Source organism: Halichoerus grypus, chromosome 10, assembly GCF_964656455.1.
Source record: "Halichoerus grypus chromosome 10, mHalGry1.hap1.1, whole genome shotgun sequence".
Taxonomy (NCBI): Eukaryota; Metazoa; Chordata; class Mammalia; order Carnivora; family Phocidae; genus Halichoerus; species Halichoerus grypus.
The window spans coordinates 21,997,298-22,015,321 of NC_135721.1; the positions used below are offsets into that span (position 1 = coordinate 21,997,298).

The following is an 18,024-nucleotide window of genomic DNA, read 5'->3' on the forward strand; positions in this document are numbered from 1 at the left end:
GTGGCGTAGAAACGCCCTACGTGCTTCCCATCACCACCACCCTCCACCCATCACTGCTTCTCTCACTTCGTCTCTTACTTTCCTGTCTAAAAGTTTCCAGTTCCACCGTACTAGCACCCTTGCTGTGTGTAGACACACAGGTGTGCTCCTGCCCTAGGGTCTCTGTGTAGCTTCCCCTTGTCTGGCATATTTCCCCTAGATATTCTCATGGCTGACACCCTTCCTTTTTAGTTTTTACTCATGTTATATTCTCTGTGATGCCTGTGTTAACACCCCCATTTTTTTTTTTTAAGTAGACTCCATGCTGGCTCCCAGGGTGAGGCTTGAACTCACGACCCTAAAATCAAGACCTCAGCTGAGATCAAGAGTCAGTTGCTTAACCGACTGAGCCACCTAGGCGCCCCAACACCCCCCAATTTTTTTAAGCAACTTTTTTGAGGTATAATTTACGTACCGTAAATTCACCTGTTTTAAGTGTCCCATTCAATGATTTTTAATACATTTGCCAAGTTGAGCAGCCACCACCACAATCCAGTTTGAGAATGGTTCCATCACCCCGATAAGATCGCTTATGCCCATTTATGGTTAATCCTCTTCCTACCCCTATCCCAAGACAAAGTAGTTGGGAACTACTCAACTACTTTTTCTCTGTATAGGTTTTCTTCATACAATGGTATTCTTTTGTGGCTGGCTTCTTTCACTTAGCATAATATGTTTGCGCTTCTTCCACGGCATAGCATGTGTCACTGCTTGCTTTCTTTTTGTGGCTGAATGATTCCATTGTATAGACATACCACATTTTGTTTCTCCATTTACCTATTGATGGACATTTGGGTTGTTTCCACTTTTTGACTCTTATGAATAATGCTACTACAAACATTCACATGCAAGTCTTTGTAACACCGCCCCTTTTTAAAAGATTTTATTTATTTATTTGAGAGAGAACACGAGCAGTGTGGGGTGGGGGAGCAGAGGAAGGGGGAGAAGCAGACTCCCCGCTGAGCATGGAGCCCCACGTGGGGCCCGATCCCAGGACCATGAGATCATGACCTAAGCCAAAGAAGGCAGATGCTTAACCGACTGAGCCACCCAGGCACCCTGTGTAACACCCCCTTTTTTTTTTATTAAAGATTTTTATTTATTTATTTGACAGAGAGAGACACAACGAGAGAGGGAACACAAGCAGGGGGAGTGGGAGAGGGAGAAGCAGGCTTCCCGCAGAGCAGGACCCTGGGATCATGACCTGAGCCGAAGGCAGACGCTTAACGACTGAGCCACCCAGGCGCCCCTGTAACACCCCTTTTTTAAAATCGAATCTCGCACCCCCCCACCTTTACTCTGCTCTACGTTTATTTGCATCTCTTTTTAACATACATATAATTAGCATGTTGTATAGTATAGTGCTGCATAAAATAACCATTTCAGAATTTAGTGACTTAAAACAACAACATTTATTATCATAGTTTTTGTCAGGAATCTGTATAGACCCTCTGCTTCTGGGGCTCTGAGAAGCTGAACTCAAGGTATTGGCCAGGGCTGTAGTCTCCTCAAGGCTCGACTGGATGGATCCATTCTAAGTTCATTCATGTGATTGTTGGTACCATTTAGGTCCTTGTGGGCCTTTGGATTGAGGGTCTTAGTTCAGTCCTGGCTTCTGGCTGTTGGCTGCGGCTGCCCTCAGCTTCTTGGCTCTTCACAGGGCCTCTCCACAGGGCAGCTCATAAGATGGCAGCTGGCTTCACCAGAGCAAGCAAGCAGGAGAGAGAGTGTGTGAGATAGACGTCACAGTCTTTTTGATCAAATCTTGGAAGTGATATCTCATCATATTTACCGTGTTCTGTTTGTTAAGTCCAGTCCATACGCAGGGGAGGAATTATATTGAGAGGGTGAATACCAGGGACCATTGGGAGCCACTTAGAAGCAGCCTACCACACTCATTTATTGTTTATTGTTTGTGTGTCTCTCCCCACTGGAATGTAAAATTTCAGGAAGGCAGGTATCTCTGCTCTGTTCACTGTTGTATCAGAAACACCTAGAACAGTGCCTGCCACATTGTTTATTTTCTATAAACATTGTTGAGTGAATGAATGAATAAACCTGAGTCTAGTTAACCATAGAATAACTTTTAGGTTTCTTTCTCTGTCTTAACTCTTTTAGGTTTCACTTAGTCTTCCTTAAGTTAAGTATGCCTCCTTCCCCTTTATTCTTTAGCCTTTTCTTAAAGGACATGTTTCCCAAGGTCTTATACATGATTAATGCCTTTGAATCAGTAGGTTTAAAATTTATTGTTACAAATCATCTTGTTTGTTCAGTTCAAGTTTTTTTTTTTTCAAGTTTTTTTTTTTTAAACTATTTTGTTTATTGTGGTAAAAGACACATAAAGTTAAATTTACCACCTTCACCATTTCTAAGTATACAGTTCAATAGTGTTGAGTATCTTCACATTGTTGTGCAATACATCTCTAGAACTTTTTCATCTTGCAGATTTGAAACTCTATGCCCGTTAAGTACCAGTTTCCCTTCCTTCTAGCCCTTGGCAACTACCTTTCTACTTTCTGTTTCTGTCATTTTGAGTCTTTTAGATTCTTGCAATAAATGGGATCATGCAGCATTTGTCCTTTTGTGACTGGCTTATTTCATTTAGCATAATGCCTTTGAGGTTCATGCAGGTTGTAGTATGTGATAAATTTCATTCCTTTTTTAAGATTGCATAATATTCCATTGTAAGTATATACACATTTTGTTTACCCATTTACACGTTGATGGACATTTGAGTTGCTTCTGCCTCTTGGCTATTGTGAATAATGCTGCACTGTATAAGGGTGTGCTAATAAATCTGCAAGATCCTGCTTTGAATTCTTTTGATTATATCCCCAAGAGTGGGATTGCTGGTTCATATCGCCAATGCTATTTTTCAGTTTTGAAAAACCTCTTTACTGTTTTCCATAATGGCTGCACCGTTTTCAGTTTCCACCAACAGTGCAGAGGTTAAGGCTTTAAACTATTGATGATTTTGCATCTTGAATCTGTTCGCATGGATTGTAAGGAAGACTTTGTTGAACTTAGTTTATCCTCTCATCCTAGCATTTTTCTTATTAAATAATCATCTTAGTTCTCCCCTCAAAAACAGATGTTAGGTTAATTTGGCATGACTTCTTGGTGAACCTCTGTTGTCTTTAGTGCTGATAGACTCATTTGAAAATGGGAATCACTGTCAAACTAATTGGTCTTTGGTTTTTAGGGTTTTCCTTCCCACCCAATTCACCCTTTGAATATTAAGGCTGATTTTAAATATATCCAGTTTTATGGCACCTTTTCCGAACTAAAAAGTTTTTAAATTGCAGTGGACCCTTGAACAACACGGGGTTAGGGGCACCATCTCCCCCCTTCCACCCCTATCGTGCAGTCAAAAATCCATGTATAACTTTGGACTTCCCCAGAACTTAACTACTAATAGCCTCCTGCTGACCAGAAGCCTCACTGCTAACATAAAAGGTTGATTAACACATATTTTGTATGTTATATGTATTATATACTGTTTTCTTCCAATAAAGTAAGCTAGAGAAAAGAAAATGTTGTTTTAGAAAATCTTAAGGAAGAGAAAATACAATAATAGTCCTGTACTGTATTTATTGAAAAAAAATCTCTTTATAAGTGGACCCGTGCCGTTCAAACCTGTGTTGTTCAAAGGTCAACCTTATATTCATTGGCTCAGCTAATACTTGACTTACAGTCCATCTAGATGTTGAAGTTTAAAATCATTTAAAGCAGCTAGACAGTTTAAATTTATAGTGTTTTCATTCTTCACTTAAAAAGCCTACTACTGCTATACTTACCCCAGTTTATTTTGATTTACTATTGAATAATTTGTAAGCATTAGGGCAATGGGTATGGATTCAGGGGAAGTGAAGAAACTGAGAATCCCATAGCAAGGCAGGTTAGAGGTTAAGCTTCCAGCAGAGCAGGCCTAGGGAGGGCCCTAGTAGAAGTGGGAGCTGAGACTACAGAAGTAAAAAGATAGGCCTATGAGTTAGTTACTGGTCAAGGAGCAGAATATAAAGGTGTCTTGAGGGATGAAACACATTCAAGCTTGGCAGACTGGTTCAGGAATGCATTAAAGGACAGTGTGCTAATGGAATCCATAACTAGACCAAGAATTTGGACAATAAACACAGGACGCCGGCAGAAAACAAGGAACTTGATTTTGAGTTTTGAGCCAAGACTTTTCAAATCCAGGACTGTATGAGTTTCCTTTTGCTGCTATAAAAAATTACCACGAACTTGGTGGCTTAAAACTACACAAATTTATTATTGTTATAGTTCTGGAGGTCAGAAGTCTGAAATGGGTCTCCTTGGGCTAAAATCAAGGTGTTGGCAAAGCTGTGCTCCATCTGGAGGCTCTAGGGGGGACTGTTTCAAAATGGGTACTTAAGAAATGGGCAGATGTGCTCTCAGAGATATCTTTGAGAAACTGTGGAGAAACAGAAAGATCCTGGAAGACTGTAGAAAGTACAAATGTTGTGGAGATTTTTAAAAGAAATCACACTCAGGTCTTTACATGGTTGATTTGCAAACTTTTTTTTAAAAGATTTTATTTATTTATTTGACGGAGGGGGGAGAGAGAGAGAGAGAGCACAAGCAGGGGGAGCGGCAGGCTGAGGGAGAGGGAGAAGCAGGCTCCTTGCTAAACAGAGAGCCCCATGGATGTGGGGCTCAATCCCAAGACCCTGGGATCATGACCTGAGCCAAGCAGATGCTCAACCAACTGAGCCACTCAGGTGCCCTATGATTGGCAAACATTTAAATAAGAATGTAGTAGTCAGTTGGAAGGACAGTTGGGTAACCAAGAAACAGTCATGGCAGTTTATTTTACCCTTCTAAGGAAGGTGGATGTCATTGACTTAGATTATCTCATTTTCAATAAAGCATTCTGTCATTCTCCCTTAGTATTCTACTGACTGTATGTTCCTTTCTTGGTTGTTTGAATCTGTGGAAGAGCTACACCTAAAAGATTGGATGTAACTCTTGTCAGCCATCAGGTGTCTTGTGGAATGTCACAGGGCTTTTCTTTTGACCCTATTTTTTTTGTTCACTGTTTTATTAGGACATGCTTTTCAAATTTTCTGATAACATGGAGTGTGAAAAGGTAGTTATTATGGAAGACTACAGAATCTATTTAAAATTATTTTTATATGTATATGCACTGGAATGCTGTAGCAATCCCCCAAGATGCAGTTTGATAGGGGCTAAGCCAGTGCAGGACTGATGTCCATTTATGGAAAGTCTGCTCTGCTAGTTTTGGGTAAAAAAGGGTAACTCCCCCCAAAAAAGGGTAACCTAAAAAAGTTTTGGGTAAAAGTATACCAGTGACAGCTTTTGCTCTTGAAGGTGTTAAAAATCCAGTTGAGAAGACTCAATGCACATTTGTAAAAAAATGAAATAGCAGTGTTGGATAAATTGTCTCAAGTGGTAGTACAGCCTGTGTAAGAATTTAGAAGACCCAGTCACTGAGGAATGAAGTGACTATGGAAAGCTGTCCCTGATGAACTGGAGCTGGCGGAGGCCATAAGGGAAGGTGGATACGGCATGATAAGTAGAGGAGGGCAGTGGGTAATGGTTGGAGAATAACTTAGGGGCATAACCTACATGGGGAACAAGAATTGTAAGCACACGTATATGACTGGTTTACTTATCAATAAATCACATCTATTATCTCTCTCTTTTTTAAAAGATTTTATTTATTTAGAAAGAGTGTGCGCGTGCGCGCGCAGGCGCATGTACGTGCTTGCGGGCGGGGGGAGGGGCAGGAGGAGAGGTAGAGAATCCTCAGGCAGACTCCCTGCTGAGTGCAGAGCCAGATGTGGGGCTCACAACCCTGAGATCATGATCTGAGCTGAAACCAAGAGTTGGACTCTCAACCAACTGAGCCACCCCAGGGCCCCACATCTATTATCTCTTATTGGAATATTGAAGCATGAAGACTTTTTATACGAAATAAATTGATGTTTATGAATTAAAACATTAACATGCTCTCCTATAAACACCGTGAGATCAATATAATTGTAAACCCATTTATTTTGGTTCTCCTGATCCGACTAGCCCATCTGACAACTACTCTCTGTGATGAATCTAAGACTGTGCATAATTATTTCATACCTTTGGATTACAAAATCCTGTATTCTTTTGAGAGGATGGTGACTGCTTGTCGTTACTGAATATTTCTTTCTGCCACATATATTTACATTCTTAACTTTCCATTTCTGTTGCAAAAGTGTGAGGCTCTTAAGAACCTGAGATGCCTCTTCCTTGTTACTGTCAGCTGGCAAAAGGAAAACTGTAATAGCCATGGAGAAGAGGGAGAGGGTTCTGATCTCCTGTCAGCCTTCTGACAAGCCTGCCAATTTGAAATTCAGTGCTGCCTCCATACCACCTCAGAGACTCTTCTTTTTTCCCCCAAACTTCCATCTAGAAGGTTTCAGCAAGTGCACACTTGAAAGTAAACATTTTTAAGAAAACCAGCAAAAACCCTTTGTTCTTTGCCTTTGTCTTTTTATGAAGTCATTTGTCTTATTTGCTTTGCTCATCTCCTTGAATGAGTAGATGTTAGTTTTGAACATTGTATTCTTTATCTCTGGTGGTTTTGTAATTTTTAGTAAGCACTGTTCTTTCTTTTTAATTTGGAGAAAACAGATGATACATTGAAATGTAAGCTTGTATGTTCAGAATGAACAATTCTTATGTGCCTGCATTGTCAGAGTTATTTTTTAAGTATATTTATTTATTTATTTAGAAATCACTATAGATTCACAAGAGGTTTTAAAATAGTACAGAGGTCTTGCCTACCCTTCACTCAATTTCCTCCAGTGGTTGCATTTTACATAATGATAGTACAGTATAGAAACTAAGAAATTGACCTTGGCACGATGTATGTGTATGCCAGTTTACCACAGGCATCATTTCCTGTAACTACCACTGCAGTCAAATACAGAATTATTCCATCACCACAAAATCACCTGTTACCTCTTTGAGCAGAGTTAGTTTTAAGATTAGAATGTTAGTTTTGATGAATGCCACAATATAAGCTACAGGTATTAAAATCATACATACTGTTTTGATACACTATATCAAAATAAGGGTGCATTATCAGTTTTCTCAATGGGTAAAGCCTAAGGTCTCATTTTATGTTATATATATCAACTGCCTTGCCAGTGTTTCCTGCATGGGTCTGTTGTATCTGAAGAACCAGTATTTGTTAATTGTAACAAAGCACAGTAAGGAAATTTGTGATTTTTTTTTTCCTTTGGCTTTTAATTCCCAGAACTCAAAGTTAATCATACCTAATATTTCGATCAAAGACATTTTTCTTTCCTGCTATGAAATGAATGTTTTGAGATGTTCCACAACCACGTTTTCACATTTTTTACATATTAAAGAATACCAGTGGGTGATCTGTGAGATAAAACAGTGTTTTGGCAACATATTTTTTCCTTTTCTGGGTATTTTCTTAATAATGACATACACTTATATAATGGAGAATGTGAAGCAATTATCTTTTTTTGTTATTGTAGTTGACCCCCAAATTCCAGTAAGATTTTAGGAATCCATGGCTTATAAATTAAGTTCTGGCAGCGTTTAAGAATATTGTGCAGAAAAGAAAGGAGCCATTCCATGAGGAGCTCCTCATTTGAGTTAATGACTGAGGCTTCTGCCATCTCATCCTGCTGTGATTTACGTTTCAGGGGAAAGTATATGAGGTTTGTTAAAAAATAAACAGGCATATTAAAATTTTTTAAGAGTTTATTTGAGCAGACATGGATTCGAAGTGGTTAGGAGCATTCTACTGACAAAAGCTAGGGGGCAGGGTTTTTGTAGAGAAGACAAAGCAGCAAAGCAGGGGACTTAATTGATTGGCTGTAGCTTAAGTAGTTGCATCATTTGGGAAAGCCCAGTTGGCTGTTTGTGATTGATTGTTCTTCTTAATTTGGAGGCATTTATAGGAAATGATTGGTTTAGATTTCAGTTTGCTTAAGTTAGCTACCAAGCCATGAGAACCCCCTCAGTCTGATGGCCTCCTTGTTTGATTACTTTTATAGCAGTATGTATTAGAGTGTAAAGTCCTTCAGAGCAGAGGCCTGTATACATAGGAAATGTATTGGAGAGAGAGTGATCTGGGAAGTGGGAGCTTCAGATCTAATTCTGTCATTAGTTTTGTGTATATGTGACTATAGGTTTTCCCTGTGTCACTTTCCTGGAGGTAACTCCCCTGTCACCCACCCTTGACACAAACATAAATGAGATCCTGTGTGTGGGAAGCAAACAGAATTAAGCAAACATGGAGTTATGTAATACAAAGTATTATTATTATCATTAGCCTTCTCTTGTAAATAGTTGAAGTGAATTATGATAGTAGGGGCTCCATAAATTCTAGATTAGTGGTTGTTCCCATATTATCTCTGTAAATGCTGTTAATCATAAAGTACCGTATGTGGATTAGTAGAGGTTGATGTCACTAAGATGCAGATAAGGAATGGAAAGCAAGGTGAAAGGGAAAGTTACTTTTTAAGAGGGAGAAAGTGGTGCTTGTCTTTCCAGGAGCAGTTCTGATAGAGTTCTGAGCTGGGGAGAGCAGATTGTAGGGTGTCAGGAATGCAGGTGGAGAAAATGAAGTAAAGACAGTAGTAGGTTTAGACAGTTTTTGGAGGAAGAAGGAAAAACCATATTATCTGGAAATGGCAGTGGGGTCCCATGATCCCCCCCCCCCCCACTAACCAGATGACATGTATCTGCCTTCCTGTGAGGAGTGTGCCAGGTTCATGGTATTTGGAAACTCAAGTAGGTCTTCAGGTATTTGTGACAGAGAGTATCTAACTGAATGTGGGGATTAGTATTGATGGAACAATGTCTAGAACTGTGCGGTCCAGTACAAGAGCTCCTAGCTATACATAGGTGGCTGTTGAGCACTTGCAAGGTTCCTCTGAATTGAGATACATGCAAATGTGAAATGCATACCAGAATTCAAAGAATCCATACAAAAAATGATCTCATTAACAATTTTTATACTGGTTACATGTGGAGATGAGAATATTTTGGATATATTGGGATATAGTATTAAAAGTGATCTCACTTGTTTCTCTTACCTTTTTAAATGCGGCTATTAGAAAATATTAAAAATCTTAAATTACACATGTAGGTGTGGCTTACATTTGTGCGTTGTATCATCTTTCCCTTGGAGAGCACTGGTCTAGAATGGTGGGAGAGGAGGGCCAGAATGCTAAGAGAGGGATCAACATATCTGGAGAGTCTGGAAGCACGTGGGCCACGAGGATGGAGTGGGTGTTCTGGCGATGCCTGTCTGCCTTATGTAGCAGGGGACCCGAGGGTCTTCTCTCATAATCCCTGTTGAACTTACGCTGCTTGGGAGTTACGCCCTACAGTCGTTTGACTTGTAGACAGGGATAAACTTGGACTCGCTCCTTTGAAAAGGGTGTAGTGTGGTAGTCAGCTGTGTTAACGCACACTTCTAGAACTGACAGATTTGTTTGTTTTTGTTGTTAACCACATGAAACTATTATGAGTTGAACATGATTTAAAATAAATGAACCCATGACAGGGGTTCACATTTTTCTTGTTTTCATAATGGATTTGTTATATTGAATTTTGACCCGTATGTCAGTAGGAGTACTTAGTATCATGCTAGCAGTAGTTTATATCACAGATTTTGACTCCATTCATAAGAAGTAGTATGTGTGTACCTAAATTAAAGACCTTATAGGTGAATATGATAGCTTTTTCAGTGTTACTGACATGTAAAAGGAATTTTTTTATTTTTTAAATGATCGAGGTACCAGTAGGAAATTCATGTTTCTTTTAGCAGCAGGGTGCATCAAGTGGAAAAGACCTGGTTTTATGGAGGCATATGAAACACAAAGGACATCCTTTCCACTTCCTTTGCCTGCACCCACCTTACAGAGCAGCATCTGAGGAGGGACTGGAATCGTGCCCACTCCACCACTTCTGTTTGTGAGGCCACGTGTTTGTTCTGAAACCTTGGGTGCCCTGCCCCATTTCCTAGGTGGCCATTTAGATATAGGGAGCACCCTTTACATAGTCTTCTCAGTGTGAAAGGGATCTACAGGGGTCTTCAAAGGACCAGATGCTTTCTTTCCAAGTAGTAAGAGGAAAAAGGTGAAGAATCCTGTATTTGAAGCGTTCTATCAGGAAACCCCTCAGATTATTTTATGGCTTTGGGAGAGAGTACACATAACTTAATCCCCCCACTCCTAAAAATGCTTCCTAGTTTTTCAGTGAATTTATGGTACCACTAACTCTTTTTAACTGTAAAGAAGTGTTGACTAGTTCAGAAGGCACGGAAGCCAAGCAGTTCTTGCCTGGGAATTTGGAGTTAGCACTGAGAAAGTGAGGTTGGTTTCCTTATGAGTAACTGGTGTGTCACACATAAATTTTTTCTCATATTATCTAGTCAGAAGAATCAGAAAGTGGTAGGTAGAGAGAAAGTAAGATAAAGCACAAAGCGAGCAGAGATAAGACAAGGAGAAACTGCTGAGGGTATTCAGGTCTTCCGAACTGAGGCTGGGCTGCATTTTTGTCTTAGATTCCATGAGATACCCCATATCCTTTTAAGAAATTATCTTTCATTTGCTCAGGTGAGTTTGCATTGGAATTCTGTCACCTAAAATGCAGAGTCCTAACTCAGTTACTTCCAGAGCGTCTGCTGAGTATCTGTGTCAGAGCATCACGTCATAATATTTTGTTCGTCTACTCAGAGTAGACTTTAAGCTCCACGAGGACAGAGACTGTATTTTGTTTGTCTTAAGATCTCTATCACCTAACCTGGCACCCGGCACAGTAGGTGTTCAGTAAATGTTTGTTGAATGAATGAATGAGTGAATGCATGAATTATGAGCATCTCATTATATATACTTTTAATTTGCAGATTCCTTTTTTAAAAGATTTTATTTCTTTATTTGAGGGAGAGAGAGTGTGAGCAGAGGGAGGGGCGGGGGAGAGGGGGAGGGGAGAGAGAGAATCTGAAGCAGACCCCGCACTCAACACAGCCTGATGCAGGGCTCAACCTCATGACCTTGAAATCATGACCTGAGCTGAAATCAGGAGTTGGATGCTCAACTGACTGAGCCACCCAGGTGCCCCTGCAAATTCCTTTTTAAAAGTTTTTGAGTGGGGGTGCCTGGGTGGCTCAGTCAGTTAAGCGTCTGCCTTCGGCTCAGGTCATGATCTCAGGGTCCTGGGATTGAGCTCTACATCGGGCTCCCTGCTCCGGGGGAGCCTGTTTCTCCCTCTCCCACTCCCCTGCTTGTGTTCCCTCTCTTGCTGTCTCTCTCTGTCAAATAAATAAATAAAATCTAAAAAAAAAAAAAGTTTTTGTGTGGGTAATAGAATCATATTATTGAAAAATCAAAATCTCTTAAAATATATGAAGTGAAAAGTCTCTCTCCCATCTTTGTCCTGTGTCCACCCAAATCAGAGCCACCTTCCTTTTCCTCCTCCACCCCAGGTAAGCACCGGTATAGCTTTTTTCTAGTGTACCTTTTCAGAGTTTCTATATGCACATATAAGGAAATACAAATATATATATATATATATATATATTCCTCTCTTTTAATGCAAATGATAACATATATTATACACCATGTTTGACATCTTGCTTTTGACCTAACATAACTTTAGGATTTTTTTCCCCCCAAATATAGAGACCTCATTCATTCTTGTACCTGTCATTCTTGTACCTGTCATTTTGCATGTGTTCAAGTATGTCTTATTATCAAGTAAGATAAATAACTAGAAGAGGAACTGCTAGATCAAAGACTATGTGTATTTATAATTTTATCTCTAAAATGCCCTCCATAAGTTCATACTAATAATTTATTAACCCAGCAGCAATATATGAGAGTGATTATTTCTTCACAGTATTGTCAACAGTGTATTAACATATTTGTAGATTTCTGTCAAGTTCCACTTTGCATAATGGTCTGGTAGCTTCTCGACTGACCCTTCCACACATAACAATTCTAATCTGGAAAGAATATAAAGACCTGTGCCTGAAGATGCTGGATAGTGATTGAAAGCAGTTAGATACTGGATAGAGGTTGATACTTGGAAGAGGGGAAGGCAGAGCTTACAGGGCAAAATCAAAACATCAAATATACATGAAAGTAGAGTCCTAGAAGGAGAGGAGAGGAGAAAAAGAGGGAGCAGGGAAATAGTTGATGAAATAATGCCTAGATATTTCCAAATATGGTGAAAGACATAGATTTACAGATTCAAGAATGTCAACAAACCGTAACCAAGAAAAATGCAAGTCAGAATACTGAAAACCAAAGATAAAGAGAATATCTTAAGTGATCACAGAAAAATGACACTTTATCTATAGGTGAGCAGTTATTTAAGTCAACACTGACGTGTCATCAGAAACAGTGGAGGTGAGAACACAGTGCTGTGATATCTTTAAAGTGCTGATTTCTGCCAGTCTGTTTGGTAAAAAATGATATTCAGTTTAGTTTTAATTTGTATTCCTTTTGTTATGAATGAGGTTAAGCATTTTTTCATGTTTTAGAGTTATTTGTATTTCTTTTCTATATATTTGTTGCCTGTTTTTCTCTTGTGTGTTTTTTTTTTAATCTTTTTTTCATTAAGGTCATTACCTTTTTGTGATAGGGTTGCAAATACATTTTCCTCTGTTAGTTGTCTTTTGACTTTGCTGATGGTGGTTTTTTGCCATCCACAAAATTTTTATATTCAGGCCATCAAATTTACCCATCATTCCCTTTATATAGCTTCTGAATTTGGAGTCATATTTGAAAGGCATTCCCTGTTGCAAGGTTATAAAGGCATTCATCAGTGTTTTCTTCCTTATGGTTTCAATTTTGTACACTGAAAGTCATAATCCACTTGGACTTTATCCTCATATATGATGTGAAATATGGATCTAACTTCATTCCTAGATGGCGATGCAGTTGTCCCACATCATCAATCATTCACTAAATGTATTTGGTCTTATTTCTGGACTTACTTTTCTGTTCGTTGATTTAATACCAGTATTACCCTCCTGTAATTTCTGTGTCTTTACTGTCTGGTGTAGCTAGCTCCCTCTCATTGCTTTGCTTCTTTGAAGTTTTCCTGGCTGGTATCAATTGTTTATTTTTCTACATGGTCTTATGACTTGGCTTTCTAAGAGTTCCCACAAAGAAATGAACCCCAAAGCCTAGACAGGTCCATTCTTCCTGAAATATCAGAGTACTCTGCTCTTTCTTGGATAGATTTTTCACAGGTTGTAATTTATAGGAGCATTATTTTGATTAATATCTTACTCACCCACTACATGATAAGCCCCAAGAGGGCAGAGGCCATGTCTCTTTTACTCATTATATTTACTATGCCTTGTCTAGGGCCTGACAGACACACTTTAGGCTCTTAATCCATAGTAATGAATAGGATGAATGGATCTTGAGTCTTGAGGTTGAGCTCTGACTCTTTATTACCCTCTCAATGGCTGTGGGCAAGTTTCTTGACTGTTCTAGGCCCAAGTTTTCTCATTTCTGAAATAGGTGTAAGGGAATTACATATATTGAACAGGGTTTTGGGATAATTGAATAATGTAACTTAGAAAACATTTTGTAAAGTGTGAGATGTTATGAAATCCTAGTTAGACTAACTTTGGCTTTCCTTTTCATATGTAATGGGTAATTATGGCTTTGCCAAGGAACAGTCTGCAGACTTGGGCTGTTGGTTGTCAGAGTCCATTTGAAGAATCACCCTTACCCGACTGTCACCCTGTTCAAGTTGTAGTCATTCTTGAGTGTTTCTTCACTTGTAGCTATCCAAGTGGTAGAAGCAGTTTCAGGTGACAGCTTGTTTGTTGACAAGGGAACAGCCTCTAAGAAAGAAAGTGAAATTTTCCTTTACTGAGCAACCTGGGTTTGGAGCCCATTCTATACAAGATGTCTACCTGTCACTACCTGTCACATGACACAGCTGCTATTAGCAGAAGAAAAGCTCAGACCTAATAAATTGCCAAAACTCAGAGTCTTGTTAGTTTAAGTTACTTGCCAATGTACTGTAACTTGAAAAAAAGGAAGGATACACATATTTATTGCTAAGCTGGGGAAATTGCCATTAAGGCAGTTGGCAGAACAGCTGACATTTTAACAGTCATAGGTCAGATAATTTTCTACATCTATCCAAGAGAAGATTTGACCAAGGACTGACAAAAAAATCAAATTATTCTGTTCACTTGGCTGCATCTAAATGTCTCATTTTCAGCTTACAGGAAAGATTGGTATGGAAGCAATCTTTGACGTTGCAACAGAGTGACCGTAAATTGCTTAAATAACTGTTGGAACTTCGAATATAAAAACACAGAAAAAGTCATCTGAGGTAGAACTCAGAACGGATTTTTCACTTATGTTTTGTTCCTTATGTAATTTATAGCTTAAGTTTTATATTAAGACATGTTTTAAATCAGCATTTACTTAGTTACAGAGAAGGAGATTACTTCCAGGTCACAGGGAAAATCAGCAGCAGAACTGAAAACTGAATTCTTAAGTTGTAGTTTCCAATGTTTCTAAGTTAGAAACAAGTGCTAAGTTTTCTTTATTCTCTTGTGGCAAGATAAAGAATGTATAGTCAGCTGGAAAGTTGGAGATCAAAAAGCACTTTCTGTGGTTTCCAGAGCACCGAATTCCTTTCACAGCCTTAAGGTTCTCATATTATGACATTAGTTGTGTAAATCAGTCCATTGCTGATAAACACAAACTCCTCTTAGTCCTTGGATCAACTTGCCTTTTATTATGAATTTAGTTGTGGAAATCAGTCTTTTGCCAATAAACATAAATTTATATTAGTTCTAGGATCAACATTTTGAGAGGGGATAAAGTAGGGATGGTCTAAGCGTTTTTAAAGGAATGCTGGTCTAAAATAGCTGGTAGAATAAAAATATATTGTACAAACTAAAATAGGGCAAAAGAGCTAAAATGTAGTACATGGACTAAAATAACTAGCAGTTCACATGAGTCCAAGTGCTAAATATGTAATTATATTTCCCATTACCTTATATGTACAAGACTTGTTTTAATTTTTAAATCCTACATTTTACTCCTTTCATTGTTTTCAAAAAAAAAAAAAAAATGTAGAAGAGCCATTGAGTCTAACAGTGTGAAAGTTTTGAGACTGCCATTTTAACTCACCGATTGACATTGTATACCAGTAGGTAGAAATGGCTGTTTATTGATTGTAGATGGTTTGAGTCTCCAAATTAAAAATGAAGATGAATTGAGCTTGATTTATTATCGTCTGTCCAACCAACTCCCTTCTGCAGTATCTTCTTTTTTTTTTTTTTTTTAAAGATTTTTTCTTTATTTATTCATGAGAGACAGAGAGAGAGAGGCAGAGGGAGAAGCAGGCTCCCAAGGAGCAGGGAGCCCGATGCGGGACTCGATCCCAGGACCCTGGGATCATGACCTGAGCCGAAGGCAGACGCTTAACCGTCTGAGCCACCCAGGCGCCCTGCAGTATCTTCTAACCCCTTGGTACTTGTAAAAAACCTCTCTCAATATCCCCAGGAATGACTTAACAAATATTCCGTGTAGATGCAGTCATTTCAGTGTTTACTAATGTTATGAGTGATTGTTGCACATCCTACAGCGGTTAGGAAAAGAGAATTTCGGGGTGACCTCTGATCGGTGTTAGTGCTTATTTGATCCAGTAACCTGACGTCCTTGCTCTTTCTTGAACATTTCGGCCTGCACCTGCATCAGCCCTTTTTATACTCTCTGTTCTCTTGGCCTGGGATGTTTCTCCTCCACATGCCGCATGATTTTCTTCCTCACCTCTTTCACGTCTCTGCTCAATTTGCCTTATCAGATTATTCTCTAAAGGAGCTAAACTCTACCGTTTGAGAGGTTTGAGCAAAGGAGGATCATAATCTGACTAATGTATTGAAAGCATTGCTGTGCCTACGGAGACCAGAGCAAGCTTCCAGAGGAACAGTGGCTGAAGCAGTTGGGTGTGATTGCAGTGAGCTAGGCTGGAGATGGCCGTGGCTCAGATCAGGTGGTTGTGCTGTGGTGAGAAGTGGTTGGACTAAGGATCTATTTTGAAGGTAGAATCAACAGGATTTTCTGCCACTTTGAACGTAGGATGAGCAAGAAAGAGAGGAGTCAAGGATGCTTCTGAGGTTTTTGGCCTGAAGGAATGAAAGAATGGAATTACCATTTACTAAAATGAAGACTAAATATCAAAGGAAGGGAATCAGGAGTTTGGTTTCATTCATGATAGTTGGATAAATGAAACAAGTTAGGGAAAGGTCTGGGCAGAGATAGAACATTTGGGAATCATCATCATATAAATGGTGTTGGAAGTCTTGAGCCTAGATGAGGTCACCTGAAGTGTCAGGAAAGGAGAGAGGTCTTGAGGCTGAGCTGTGGTGGTGTGCTCCAGCGTGCAGAGGCTGGGGAGGCTGTAGGGAGGGCTAGTGAAGTAAAGTCAAACCAAGAGAGGGTGGGATCCTGGAAACCAAGGGGAGAATGTTCGGGAAAGGAGCAATAATCAGCTATGTCAAAACGCTGCTGAGAGAACAAGTACTAAAATGAGCACTGAGAAATGACTGTTGGATTTGGCCATGGGGAGGTCATTGGTGACCCTGATGAGCTGTTGGGGCTGACTGGTTGTGGGGGGCGGGGAGGCTGACAGGAGAGGGTTCCAGAGAGAATAGTAAAAGAAGAAATATAGACCAGTTCTTTACAGGAGGTTATTTTGTAAAGTAGAACAGAGAAATGAGATGGGACCTGAAGAAAGGTATGAAGTTAAGAAAGACTTTTTATTTTATTACATTTTTTTCTTTTTGGTAAAGACTTTTTAAATGATGTTTGCATACTGATGGGAGTGAGTGGGTAAAGAGGGAAAAATTGATTATATAGGAGAGAGAGTGGGGACAGTGGTTGGGAATTTGTCTTCTTTGATGAGTGTTCCTTCCTCTGTAGCATTGTACCAGCACTCAAGGAAGACTCTTCTGTTCTTCCCACACCCCCCAAATTCCTACTGGGCTAGATGCCCCTCTCATAAGCTCCCATATCATTCTATAGTGCTTTATGTTGTCCCTGTACTCACGTCTTTCAGTATATGAGCCCCTGTACTTAGGTTGAAAGAATCACACTCAATAGGTGGTGTTAGTTGTAGAATCCTCTAGGAGCTTAACAAAATGCCAAAACCATACCTTTCTAGTAATCTCGGACTATAATAGAATGTAAGAATTTTATTCGGCTCTTTCACAAACCTCTTCCTCCCACCCACCATGGTGAGCTGTGTGTAGATCCTTGGGTGGCTCCTAATTATTCTTTCAAGTAGCCTGCGTGTATTGGCGTGCCCTACGACTAGCTGCTCAGCTCCCGTGATGCCTCCTGTTTCTCACCACTGGCATTTCTGGTGGTGCAGTGGCTTCTGTGAGCCTGTCTGGCTTGCCTCAGCGTTGAGTTTGTCCATTCAGTTCTCTCATTTCTGCTTTTTGTGTCATGGGGTTGGGCTTGTGGCAGTGAGGAAGTGCTCTGTCCTTAGCCTGAGGTCGATGTAAGTTAAAGGATGTTGTAAGCAGTAAAACAACGAACCACCATGCAGATGGTAGTTAGCAATTTTATCTTTTGAGCTCAAGGTTTATATTTCTGTTTGTGTTTTCAGGGTTTTAGGTCAGCATTTAAAAATGGCCGCCAGTTGTTAGGGTATTTGTAGAAAGCTGTGGTGATTGATGTGGAATCATCTGTAAGAGGTATGTAGGTAGCTTATGTGCCTTCATCCACCGATCCATAAAGAAATATTTGTAAATGCTTGTTGTGTTGAAGCATGTGTTTTGGGAGTTTGGGGTGCTTGTTTTTATTTTAAAGGGGAGAAGGCAGTGGAGATATTGGGAGCTCTTCAGTGTTCCCCAAATATAAAAATGATAGAGATCCACTCTTTTTTTTTTTTTTTAAGATATTACTCATTTATTTGTTGGAGAGA

The 18,024-nt window shown here is 39.5% G+C and overlaps 1 protein-coding gene across 2 annotated transcripts in view; it reads left to right on the forward strand.

Annotated features, from left to right (window-relative positions):
• Positions 1-18,024, forward strand: part of BABAM2 (BRISC and BRCA1 A complex member 2) — a 392,539-nt gene that overhangs the window by 119,920 nt on the left and 254,595 nt on the right. The window lies entirely within an intron of this gene.